This window comes from Eubalaena glacialis, chromosome 1 (genome assembly GCF_028564815.1).
Source record: "Eubalaena glacialis isolate mEubGla1 chromosome 1, mEubGla1.1.hap2.+ XY, whole genome shotgun sequence".
Classification (NCBI taxonomy): Eukaryota; Metazoa; Chordata; class Mammalia; order Artiodactyla; family Balaenidae; genus Eubalaena; species Eubalaena glacialis.
In genome coordinates, this window is record NC_083716.1 from 61,568,971 (window position 1) to 61,582,244 (window position 13,274).

Consider the following 13,274-nt stretch of genomic DNA (forward strand, 5'->3'; position numbering starts at 1 on the left):
TGATTGTATTTTGTTTTTTGTCTTAATTTACCTAAACTATTCACTTTAAGTAAGCTTCTTTAAAATTAAGTTGGCTTAAAAAAGAAATATCAATTATTAATTATTTTTTAGTAAACTTTTTTCTTTTGAGATACTTCTCAAAATTCACACAGAATTAGAGATCTGATATACTCTTTACCCAGTTTCATCCAGTGGTAATATCTTGCAAAACTGTAGTGCAAAATCACAACCAGCATATTGACATTGATACAGTGAGGGTACAGAATATTTTCATCACCACAGGATACATCATATTACCCTTTTACAGCTATACCCACTTCCTTTGCACCTACCCACTCCTTAACCCCTGTCAACCACTAACTGAAAAATCAGTTTTTAAGCAAGAAGCTTTGTGTGCTGTCTTAAGTAGTTTTGTGTTAGAGATCTACATGACCTTATGAAAAGAGCCCTAGGCTGCAATAGGAGATTTTGGTTCATTGTAGCTCTTTGACCTTGGGTAAATAATTTAAATTTCTCTGTTCTTCAGTTTCCCTATGTGTAAAATAGGATAATGGTATATTAGTTTCTATTTAACCTATTTATAGGATTTTTGAGAAATTCTAAAGTTCTTTAAAAAATAAGTACTCTATAGATTATTCCTAGCAGCAAGGACAATAGTTTTCAAACTAGAAAGTATATAGCAAATTGTAAACTACAAACTACCCCAGATGGCAAGAATGATCATTTTAAAGTGAATTTAAATTTTAAGGCTCAGTTGAATTTCAGAGTACTGAATTAACTGGCTGATGATCTCAGAGTCACTGTTGTTAATCTTTGAGAAATCATAAAAACCAGAGAGAGACAAATGTCCTGATATCCAAAAAGAGGAAAGTAGTTGGAAAACTGCAGACCTGTAAAATTAATGTTAAATCCAGAAAAATTAAATTATAAGTGATCAAACAGATGATACGGAGTATTAACCCAAAAGATTTAGTATAGGCTGATTTATCATAACAAATTTCTTCTATTTCTATTCTTAAATTCTATTACTTCTATTTAGAATTACGAGGTTAGTAGATCAAGAGATTGTTCTAGTTATAGTCATAATCCCACAGTTTCTCAGTCTTTCTTTTTTTTAACAGCTTTATTGAGATATAATTCACATACCATATAATTCACCCATTTAAAGTGTACAGTTCAATGGCTTTTGGTCTATTGCATTGTTAATGTTTTTTAATGTTTAAATTAATGCAATTTTTTTAAACATCTTTATTGGAGTATAATTGTGTTACAATGTTGTGTTAGTTTCTGCTGTATAACAAAGTGAATCAGCTATATGTATACATATATCCCCATATCCCCTCCCTCTTGCGTCTCCTTCCCACCCTCCCTATCCAACCCCTCTAGGTGGTCACAAAGCACCGAGCTCCCTGTGCTATGCAGCTGCTTCCCACTAGCTATCTATTTTACATTTGGTAGCATATATATGTCCATGCCACTCTCTCACTTCGTCCCAGCTTACCCTCTCCCGCCCCTGTGTCCTCAGTTACATTCTCTACGTCTGCGTCTTTATTCCTGTCCTGCCCCTAGGTTCATCAGAACCATTTTTTTTTTAAGATTCCATATATATACGTATTAGCATACGGTATTTGTTTTTCTCTTTCTGGCTTACTTCACTCTGTATGACAGACTCTAGGTCTGTCCACCTCACTACAAATAACTCAATTTCGTTTCTTTTTATGGCAGAGTAATATTCCATTGTATATATGTGCCACATCTTCTTTATCCATTCATCTGTCGATGGACACTTAGGTTGCTTCCATGTCCTGGCTATTGTAAATAGTGCTGCAGTGAACACTGTGGTACATGACTCTTTTTGAATTATGGTTTTCTCAGGGTATATGCCCAGTAGTGGGATTGCTGGGTCATATGGTAGTTCTGTTTTTAGTTTTTAAGGAAAAAACTGTTCCATACTGTTCTCCATAGCGACTGTATCAATTTACGTTCCCACCAACAATGCAAGAGGTTTCTCTTTTCTCCACACCCTCTCCAGCATTTATTGTTTGTAGATTTTTTGATGATGGCCATTCTGGCTTGTGTGCGGTGATACCTCATTGTAGTTTTTTTTTTTTTTTAATTTATTTAATTTATTTATTTTTGGCTGTGTTGGGTCTTCGTTGCTGCGTGCAGGCTTTCTCTAGTTGCGGAGAGCGGGGACTACTCTTTCGTTGCGGTGCACGGGCTTTTCATTGTGGTGGCTTCTCTTGCTGTGGAGCACGGGCTCTAGGCGCGTGAGCTTCAGTAGTTATGGCACGCAGGCTCAATAGTTGTGGCTCACGGGCTCTAGAGCGCAAGCTCAGTAGTTGTGGTGCATGGTCTTAGTTGCTCCACGGCATGTGGAATCTTCCTGGACCGGGGCTCGAACCCGTGTCCCCTGCATTGGTAGGCGGATTCTTAACCACTGCACCACCAGGGAAGTCCACCTCATTGTAGTTTTGATTTGCATTTCTCTAATGATTAGTGATGTTGAGCATCCTTTCACGTGTTTGTTGGCAATCTGTATATCTTCTTTGGAGAAATGTCTATTTAGGTCTTCTGCCCATTTTTGGATTGGGTTGTTTGTTTTTTTGATATTGGAGCTGTATGAGCTGCTTGTATATTTTGGAGATTAATCCTTTGTCAGTTGCTTCGTTTGCAAATATTTTCTCCCATTCTGAGGGTTGTCTTTTCTTTCTCCCAGTCTTTCATGATACATTTGTAGCTGTTATGTAGTAAAATATGGTTTGGTTGATTGACTAAATGAATGTGTAGAAGATTGAATAATTGTACCCACTTAGACTCTTGATTTCACCAGGAAAAGCCTCTGGTGGATTTTCTTTGGACCTTGGATAGAGTAAAACAATTTTATTTTTATTTATTTATTTATTTATTTTTGGCTGCGTTGGGTCTTCGTTGCTGTGTGAGGGCTTTCTCTAGTTGCAGTGAGTGGGGGCTTCTCTTCATTGCGGTGAGCGGGCTTCTCCTTGTGGTGGCTTCTCGTGTTGCGGAGCATGGGGCTCTAGGCGCGTGGGCTTCAGTAGTTCTGGCACACGGGATCAGTAGTTGCGGTGCACGGGCTTAATTGCTCCGCAGCATGTGGGACCTTCCCGGACCAGGGCTCGAACCCATGTCCCCTGCATTGGCAGGCGGATCCTTAACCACTGTGCCACCAGGGAAGTCCCATTAAAACATTTTTAAAACAAGTTAATCAGAGATGTAAGTATTGCAAAGATGCAGGAATAGTTAATTTGACAGATGATAAATAAAGCCTTAAAAATTACGTCCATAGGGTGAAATCATGGGCTCAAACTGAAATTAAACTTAGCAGGAATAAGTCCTATATTTAAATTCAAAACTTCAAATGCGCAATAACAGGATGAGGAAGAGCTGGTTGGCCAGCAGTTCATGTGAAAAATATCTGGGAATTTTGGTTAATCACAAACGTAGCAGCAACTGCCTATACAATGTGGCTGCTAAAAACACCTTCAGCTATATTACCAGTTTATCCAGGTCATAAAAGTATTGGTTCCAATATATTTTTGGGCTAGATTGGAAATACATTTTGCATATTGGTTTAAATGGACACTGATAAAGTTGAGAGCATTGTAAGGAAGGGAGACTGGACCAAAAATGGTCTGAAAACCATTTATGTAGGAAATTGTTAGGATTTGAGGAGCAGAGTATTGAGAAATTTTAAAATAATTTAAAACATTTATTTAAATTTTATGCAATTTAAAATGGAAACATGGGTATTTGTTACATAATTTTTCTTTCTCTCTTAGAAATAAAACAATAGAGATAAAACCAAAGCCCCTTCCCTCTCCCTCCCTACAAGGAACTTCATCTTATTTTTATCAAAGTAATACATGTGCATAGTTTTAAAAATGTGGGGCTTCTCTGGTGGCACAGTGGTTAAGAATCCGCCTGCCAATGCAGGGGACACAGGTTCGAGCCCTGGTCCAGGAGGATCCCACATTCCGCGGAGCAACTAAGCCCGTGCACCACAACTACTGAGCCTGCGCTCTAGAGCCCGCGAGCCACAACTACGGAAGCCGGTGCGCCTAGAGCCCATACTCCTCAGCAAGATAAGCCACCGCAATGAGAAGCCCGCGCACCGCAACGAGGAGTGGCCCCCCGATCGCTGCAGCTGGAGAAAGCCTGCGTGTGGCAGCAAAGACCCAACGCAGCCAAAAATAAAATAAATAAAAATAAATAAAATTTAAAATGTGAATAGTTTATATGTGTAGAAGGAAAAAGAGCAGTTATCCCCCCCACAGAGGCAACCATAATCAAGTGTCTTAAATATTTCTAATAGTATAATCATATCAATTGCTTTTAAAAACTGTTAAATGTGTATAAAGTGTTCAATATAAAGAATATGAAGTGTTGGCCCTTTTAAATACATATATGTGTTCTCTGGTATATTTTCAACATAGTTATGTGATTTGGGGGGTAAAGTCGTTATTTATTATTTATATTATATAAATATTGAACCTGAGCTACATCATGTACAATGATGATAATTCTTTTTTGTTTTGTTTTGAAAAATTACGTCTTATTTATTTTTAAAACCAAACCACTAGGAAAATACATCACCATCTTGAAACAGCAAACAGACAGGCTATATTATCAAGTAATAAGTTGGTAAAAACACAACAAGGTCCTTAATAAAACGATAAGGTGCCAGAACTGGGGCAAGAACAACCCATGTCGCAAAAGTGGTATTTGGTAACGGGGGCGGGGTGGCTGTCCCATGTTTTGCTCTAAAGGAGTCACAGCTTGCCCCAGAAAAAGCTTACTTTTTCTCCTTTGACCTTCATGTTGCCAAGGGATTGTTTCAACAGAGCTCTGTTATTACAGGGGGCAAAGTAAGCAATACTGGGTTTAGGCTTTCATTCTATTTTGTTTTATGAAAACCAGATTTTTCCAAAGCCAGTACTTCATAACTCTCTTTTTATTTTAAATTAATTTATTTATTTATATTTATTTTTTGGCTGTGTTGGGTTTTCGTTTCTGTGCAAGGGCTTTCTCTAGTTGCGACGAGCGGGGGCCACTCTTCATCGCGGTGCGCGGGCCTCTCACTGTCGCGGCCTCTCCTGTTGCTGAGCACAGGCTCCAAACGCGCAGGCTCAGTAGTTGTGGCTCACGGGCCCAGTTGCTCCGCGGCATGTGGGATCTTCCCAGACCAGGGCTCGAACCCATGTCTCCTTCATTGGCAGGCAGATTCTCAACCACTGCGCCACCAGGGAAGCCCCATAAGTCTCTTAATTAAGCAGCTAACAATTCGTCTTTCGCTGTTCATTCCTGAATACTAGCATATAGCACAATCAAAATCCCCTTTCCCTTCAAGGGTGAGTGTCACTGCAAGATTGTCTTGTGACTCGGCTGGCTCTGCTGCAGACCGCCTCAGGGCTCATCATGGCTGCCAGTTAGAGGGAAGGTTTGCTTCCCCTACCAGTGTGATAGCGCTTCTTATATTTTTGCAGGGTCTCCAGGCTGAAAGATGTCATGTGTGAGAATTTTAAGAAATGTGCATCCACATTTTGACGGCCAGAAATGAATATCTGCAAGGACCCTTTCAAAGTTTTTATCCAAACTACCTCCCCCAACTCTACATCTTAAAGTAACTTCATGCCCTTGTATATAAAACAAAACCAAGCAAAACAGATCCCCAGAAGCCCCCTTTCCCCTTCTAAATTAGTGACCTCATGGATTTTGTTTTATTTCCAGTTTGTGGAAAATGTTGTAGTGATCCTTCTGGTAAACAGGAGGTTGGCAACAAATAGAAACACCTCTCCTCACACTCCACCAGATCATAAGCAGGACAGATGAACCTGCCAGCCTGTTGGTATCTGTGTACTAAGAGAATCTGGTACCTTGGAGGGCTCTGGTTTGGTACAAGGGAGACTCCTTATTGCCAGGATAAGCACTTGCCACATGAAATTCAGGCTCACAAAAACTCTCCTGTGCTATCTCTGACCCAAATTTTAGCACCAGTTTTTTTCACTTTCTAGGATTCAAACACAAAGGAACCAGTGTCCAGAGGCAAGTGACCTAGGCCTTAAACTTGCGGCCATCCTTAATTTCCTCATTCATAAACTTTCCTTAGAAAACCCAAATCCCCATTCCTCTTTTTAGACAGATTCCTGCCTTCAGCCCCAATGGCCAATAGCAGACATCTATTTCCCAATGGATGAGAGAGACTCCTTCATCTTCTTGGTCATGGTTGGGATGAGGTTCATGTGGTCATCCACACACTTGGTCACGCAACCCTCTAGCTGCTGCTTCACCTGAAGCTCTTTACTCCCTGCATCTATTGACTCTTTGGCTTTGTCGTTGCAGTGCATAGTGCACCGGGCCAGGCCGTCCTGGAACTTCTCCAACTCGCTGGTCACCAGGGCCTGGGTTTGAGCCAGAGGTGTACGGCAGCACGCAATGCACTGGTGCACTTGCTGCATGGACGCCTGGCTGTCCTCACAACAGCCGGCGCTGCAGCGGAACATGAGGCCCTGCATCTTTCCCAGATGTTCTCTCTCTCCAGACTCTTCACCATGGAGTCCCCCGCCTCCTGCACCAGGAGCTGTTGCAGCTCCGCCATGGCGACCCGGTGCTGCTCCCTGCCGGCAGGCGCCCACATGGACTCCCGCTCAAGAGCCCGCCCCCTTGCCGCCGCTTCCTGGGTCACTGCGGCCCGCCCTTTCCCGATAATTCTTTTCTTTTACAACTTTTCATTTTCCTTCGGCATAATTAGCTTGCTTTTTTCATTTGCTCAGTTTTTAAAGTTCTAATCACTATCAAATCATTCCCAGACTCTTAGCTAGGACCTAAAACTCTGCTCCATTCATTCAAATCCAGTAGGTAAGTTATCAGTCCTTTTTTTCCCCCTTAGAGATCTACCTTGTATATTCCATTTTTAAAATGATACATAGCATTAAATCTTAAGACTGTATCACATTGTATTTATTCATTCCCCTTTGATGAACATTTAACTTGTTTTCAGTTTTCCTCTAATTAAGGAAGATACATGTGTGAGAATTTTTCTAGGCTATGATGAGAAGTGAAATTACTAGTGTATTATTTATCTATTGCTGCATAAAAAATTACCTCAAAATTTTGCAACTTAAAGCAACAAATATTTGTTTTCTGTGTTTCTGTGAGTTAGGAATCAGAGTGTGTCTCTCATAGGCTGTAATCAAGTTATTTATTTATTTATTTATTTATTTATTTGTCTGCGTTGGGTCTTCATTGCTGTGTGCGGGCTTTCTCTAGTTGCGGAGAGCGGCGTCTACTCTTTGTTGTGGTGGGCTGGCTTCTCATTGTGGTGGCTTCTCTTGTTGCAGAGCATGGGGTCTAGGCATGCGGGCTTCAGTAGTTGTGGCACGCAGGCTCAGTAGTTGTGGCTTGTGGTCTCTAGAGTGCAGGCTCAGTATTTGTGGCTTGCGGTCTCTAGAGCGCAGGCTTAGTAGTTTTGGTGCATGGGCTTAGTTGCTCTGTGGCATGTGGGATCTTCCGGGACCAGGGATCGAACCTGTGTCCCCTGCATTGGCAGGTGGATTCTTAACCACTGCACCACCAGGGAAGTCCCTGTAATCAAGTTTTTAACAGGAGCTTTGATTGCATCTGAGGACTCAACTGGGGGAGGATCAGCTTCCAAGTTCTGCCTCTCATGTGGCGTGATTCCGCTTCTCACAGGTTAATTGACTGAGGACCTTAGTTCCTTTCTAGCTTGTTGGCTGAGGCATCCTTCAATTCCTTGCCTTGTGGGACTCTCTGTACAACATGGCAGCTGGCTTCCATGACAGTGAAGAAGATGGAAGCCAGAGTCTATAATCTAATCTTGCAAATGACATCCCATCACATTTGCTATATTTTGTTCATTAGAAGCAAGTCACCAGATCCAGCGCATACTCAAAAGAGTGGGGATTACATGAGGGGATGAATAAAGTTGTGTACTGCTCTGAGTCTTGGTTGTACTAGAGTATTTAGCCTGGAAAGAGGCGACTAAGGGAACACATGAGTTTTGTCTTACATATTTGAAGGCATACGTAAAGAGGAAATAGTAGATCTCCTCTGTTTTTGATCAGAGGTTGAACTAAGAGCACTGGGTGGAAATTAAAATGTATGGCCTTATAAGATAATGTGATTTCTGTTCTTGAACATAGTCCGTTAGGGGCTGGGTGACCTCTTGTAAAAAAGATTACAAAAAATTTTCTCGCATTAGGTTAGAAACTTTAAGTTCTCCAAAGATTATTTCTACTCTAAAATTCTATAATTATAAATGAGTGAGTTTCAAACTGTTAGTATTTGAGTAGTCTGTTAATCACTAATCAGGGAGAAGTGTATAGGCTTACATGTGTATTTGCGTATATGAGGTTTCATTTAGAAGATCCAGATTAAAAAGTTAAGAGGAGAGCTATAAATTTACACTTTAATTATTTAAAATCACTATTCTTATCCTGTATTTATATTTCTTTGGCTACCATAGAATGTTTACTACTATAATTCTTATTTTAAAATATTAGCAGCAACTCAGTTTTTTTCTTCTAACAAAAAATATTTTCATTGTAAAAGAAAAAATAGAAAATACAAATAAGGAAAAAATAAGAATACCTTATAATCTTCCCGCCCAAAGATTATATTAACAATAACTATATTAACATCATGGTATAATGGTATATAATCTCTCTGACCTTTTAATTTAATTTTACATATGCAAATACACACACAAATTTATTATTTGTGCTAATATGTTCTATAGCATCACAGCAAATGCTGAATTAATGAATACTGAATCATTGCTCCTAGGGGAAATACAGGATTAGGTTCCTATGAGTCTCTGGTCCCATTTTTGTTAACTAATCAACATGTAACCTTGTTTTATGTGTGTTTTTGTTTAAAGACACATTATTTAATATATATTATTGATTCACTAACATTGAACTCATGGTGAATAGCACTGTGACTTATGCCTGAATGAACCTTATCTACACACATGTATTTTCTTCAGAAGGCACATCACAGCCTTCTTGCACTTAGAAACAGTAGACTTCAGTACTACACTTGGGGGTTATTTTAAACAGTGAAATCACCAACCAAAAGCACAGAAGTGTGAAAAATGTTGTACTAAGTAAACCACTAAAAGGACACTAGTTTGTAGTATCAGAGCTGAAACAGAAGGCTGAGTATTGCCTTCAGGCTTTGACCTCAGTTGGGAATGTGCACCTCAGGCAACTCAAAATTTTCACCATTCTGTGCATTCACATGTCCATGAGTGATCACAGAAGTGTTGCAAATATTGATTTTGAGGTTACAAATAATTTTAGTGAATAGGAAAATTGGCATATGAGGAATCCATGTAATGAGGATTGACTCTGTGTGTGTATAGTAGCTTTTGTTTTCCATTTTGCTTGATTTTATAAAAATGAAATATTTTTGAAAATACTGTTATAATCTGCTCTTTTCACCTAACATCCTAATAATTTATTCATTCAGCAAGTTATTTATGGCATGCCCACTATGTGTCCACATAGTATACTAGATTCTGGAGATACAGTAGCAAATAAGATAAACAAAGCCCTTGCCTTATGGAGCTTACATTCTAATGGGGAAGGTAGATAATGAGTAATGTCTGGTAGTGATAAGTACAATTAAAAAAACTAAAGCAGGGTAAGGAGATAGGGTGGCAGTTGTTAACTTTATTTTATTATATTAATTAAAAAATTTTTTTTTCTTTTTTTAGAAGTTTATTTTTTGGCTGCGTTGGGTCTTCATTGCTGTGTGTGGGCTTTCTCTAGTTGCGGTGCATAGGCTTCTCACTGCGGTAGCTTCTCTTGTTGCGGAGCACAGGCTGTAGGTGCGTGGGCTTCAGTAGTTGCGGTGCGTGGGCTCAGTAGTTGTGGTGCGTGGGCTCAGTAGTTGTGGCGCACGGGCTTAGTTGCTCCAAGGCATGTGGGATCTTCCTGGACCAGGGATCGAACCCTTGTTCCCTGCATTGGCAGGCAGATTCTTAACCACTGCGCCACCAGGGAAGTCCCTATTATCTTAATTTAATATACTTTTTTTAGGTAAACAAATATTGACTTTATTGGCAGTTGGCCATTTTTAAAAAAAATTATTTTTTAATTTATTTTATTTTTGGCTGCGTTGGGTGTTCATTGCTGCGCACGGGCTTTCTCTAGTTGCGGTGAGCGGGGGCTACTCTTCCTTGCAGTGCACGGGCTTCTCATTGCTGTGGCTTCTCTTGTTGCAGAGCATGCGCTCTAGGTGTGCAGGCTTCAGTAGTTGTGGCTCGCGGGTTCTAGAGTGCAGGCTCAGTAGTTGTGGCGCACGGGCTTAGTTGCTCCACGGCATGTGGGATCTTCTCGGACCAGGGCTCGAACCCGTGTCCCCTGCATTGGCAGGCGGATTCTTAACCACTGAGCCACCAGGGAAGCCCTGGCCATTTTAATTAATTAATTTTTATTGAATTATAGTTGATTTACAATGTTGTGTTAGTTTCTGTTATATAGCAAAATGATTCAGCTTTATATATATCTATATATTTTTTTCTTTTTCAGATTCTTTTCCATTATAGATTATTACAAGATATTGAATATAATTCCCTGTGCTATACAGTAGGACCCTGTTGTTTATCTATTTTATATATCGTGGCATGTAGCTATTAATCCCAAGCTCCTAATTTATCCCTCCCCTACTCCTTTCCCCTAAGTTTGTTTTCTAGGCAGTTGCCAATTTTATTTTTTTAATTTTTTGTTAAAAAATTTTATTTTTTTTTACGAAAAAACAACCTACAAAATGGGGGAAAATATTTATAAATGACATAACAGACAAGGGCTTAATTTCCACAGTATACAAAGAGCTCCTACAACTCAACAACAAAAAAACCAAATAACCCAATTGAAAAATGGGCAGAAGACCTTAATAGACATTTCTCCAAAGGAGACATATAGATGGCCAGTAGGCACATGAAAAGATGCTCAACATCACTAATTATTAGAGAAATGCAATTCAAAACTACAATGAGGTACCACCTCACGCTGGCCATCCTTAAAAAAGTCTACAAATAACAAATGCTGGAGAGGGTGTGGAGAAAAAGGAACCCTCCTACATTGTTGGTAGGAATGTAAGTTGGTGCAGCCACTATGGAAAACAGTATGGAGGTTCCTCAGAAAACTAAAAATAGAATTACCATATGATCCAGCAATCCCACTCCTGGGCATATATCCAGAGAAAGCTATAATCCAAAAAGTTACATGCAACCCTATGTTCATAGCAGCACTATTCACAATAGCCAGGACATGGAAACAACTGAAATGTCCATTGACAGTTGAATGGATAAAGAAGATGTGGTACATATACACAATGGAATACTACTCAGCCATAAAAAGAACGAAATAATGCCATTTGCAGCAACATGGATGGAACTAGAGGTTATCATACTAAGTGAAGTCAGAAAGAGAAAGACAAATACCATATGATATCACTTATATGTGGAATCTAAAATATGGCAAAATGAACCTATCTATAAAACAGAAATAGACTCATAGAGAACAGACTTATGGTTGCCAAAGGAAAGCGGGAGGGAGAGGGATGGACTGGGAGTTTGGGGTTGGTAGATGCAAACTATTACATTTAGAATGGATAAACAAGGTCCTACTGTGTAGCACAGGGAACTATATTCAATATCCTGGGATAAACCATAATGGAAAAGAATATGAAAAAGAATATATATATGTATATATAAAAAATGGAATCACTTTGCTGTACACCAGAAGCTAACACAACATTGTAAGTCAACTATACTTCAATAAAAAACATTTTTTTTTTTTTGCTGCACCACACAGCATGCGGGATCTTAGTTCCCCGACCAGGGATTGAACCCATGCTCCCTGCAGTGAAAGCGTGGAGTCCTAACCACTGGACCACCAGGGAATTCCCCAGGAATACATTTCTTTATATTGGTATGGACTCATAGATATTTATCTTATTCTTTAGCCTATAATCCAATATTACTTTCTTTTTCTTCTCAAATTGTTTTAGATTTGGCCATTGGGCACTCCTTTGGTTGTCTCCTGTGTCCCTTTGATATACCTCTATCAATTTAGGATATTTGTTGTGTTTTGTTTTTAGCATTTCCTTACTTTTTGACATTATAAGATGCTCCAGGCTCATCTAATGTATTTCCTGTCCCAGGCCTAGAATCAGCCATTTCTCCAAGGAACCTTGGATTCTTTTATTGGAGAATAGTATTTGAAACTAAGATGTCAGGTCTAGGTGTGCTTGTTGCAACTGGTGTGTCATTGATTCTAAGCATTCTCAGCTGACAGAGCAAGTAAATATATGCATGTATACATATACACATCTGTAAATATTTCTAGATGTAACCATCTTTATCTTTATTTATTTATTTTAAAAAAATCTTTTATTTTTTGGCCGCGCCGTGCGGCATGTGGGATCTTAGTTCCCTGACCAGGGGTCGAACCCATGCCCCCTGCACTGGAAGCACAGAGTCTTAACCACTGGACTGCCAGGGAAGTCCCCCATCTGTATCTTTATTAAGCTAAACCCAAGTTTATATTCCAACTCTAATCTGTTACCACATGGATAATTTTAGCCTTTTCTTCCGTCTTATCTGTAACTTCCCATTCCAAACGTGAGAAACCTTCCACCATCTCCCATTCATTTACTTAATTGTTCAATTCCAGTATACATGTATAGTGTTTTTCAGAATTGTTAACTTGTACACCTGTGGGAAGCATCTGTACTAGCTAGAATGGCAGTGGTAACGTTCAGTTTCTTTGCCATTAGTCTTACAAACTCCAGTCATTTCCATAGTTGCTTAGGTCAGTACCTTTATCCACTACCCGCTTCGGTGAGGTTGTTTAATACATTTGTATATTTTTATTATGGAAAATTTCAAACATATACAAAAGTAAGGAGAAGAGTGTGTTGAACTCACCTGTACCCATCACCAGCTTCATGAAACTATTAAATACACGGTCAGTTGTGTTTCATCTATCCTTCCCCCACTCCTCCTTAGTCAACCCATAATTATTTTGAAGTAAATTCCTTACATATTATTTCATCTGTAAATATTCCCAAATGAGACTTACCGTAATTTAACCAATCTCCTGTTGACAGACATTTAGTTTTTACTTATTACAAACAGTGCAACTGTAATATCTTTCTACATTATCTTTGCAAACTGCAGGGTAAATTTCTAGAAGTTGAATTGCTGAAACAAAGGGTATAAGCAT

At 39.3% G+C, this 13,274-nt stretch overlaps 1 protein-coding gene and 1 pseudogene across 6 annotated transcripts in view; one reads left to right on the top strand and one right to left on the bottom strand.

The window, feature by feature from the left end:
- USP54 (ubiquitin specific peptidase 54) overlaps nt 1-13,274 on the top strand; it is a 149,762-nt gene that overhangs the window by 31,020 nt on the left and 105,468 nt on the right. The gene's annotated exons all lie outside the window — the stretch shown is intronic.
- LOC133095606 (protein FAM136A-like) lies at nt 6,198-6,616 on the bottom strand (annotated as a pseudogene).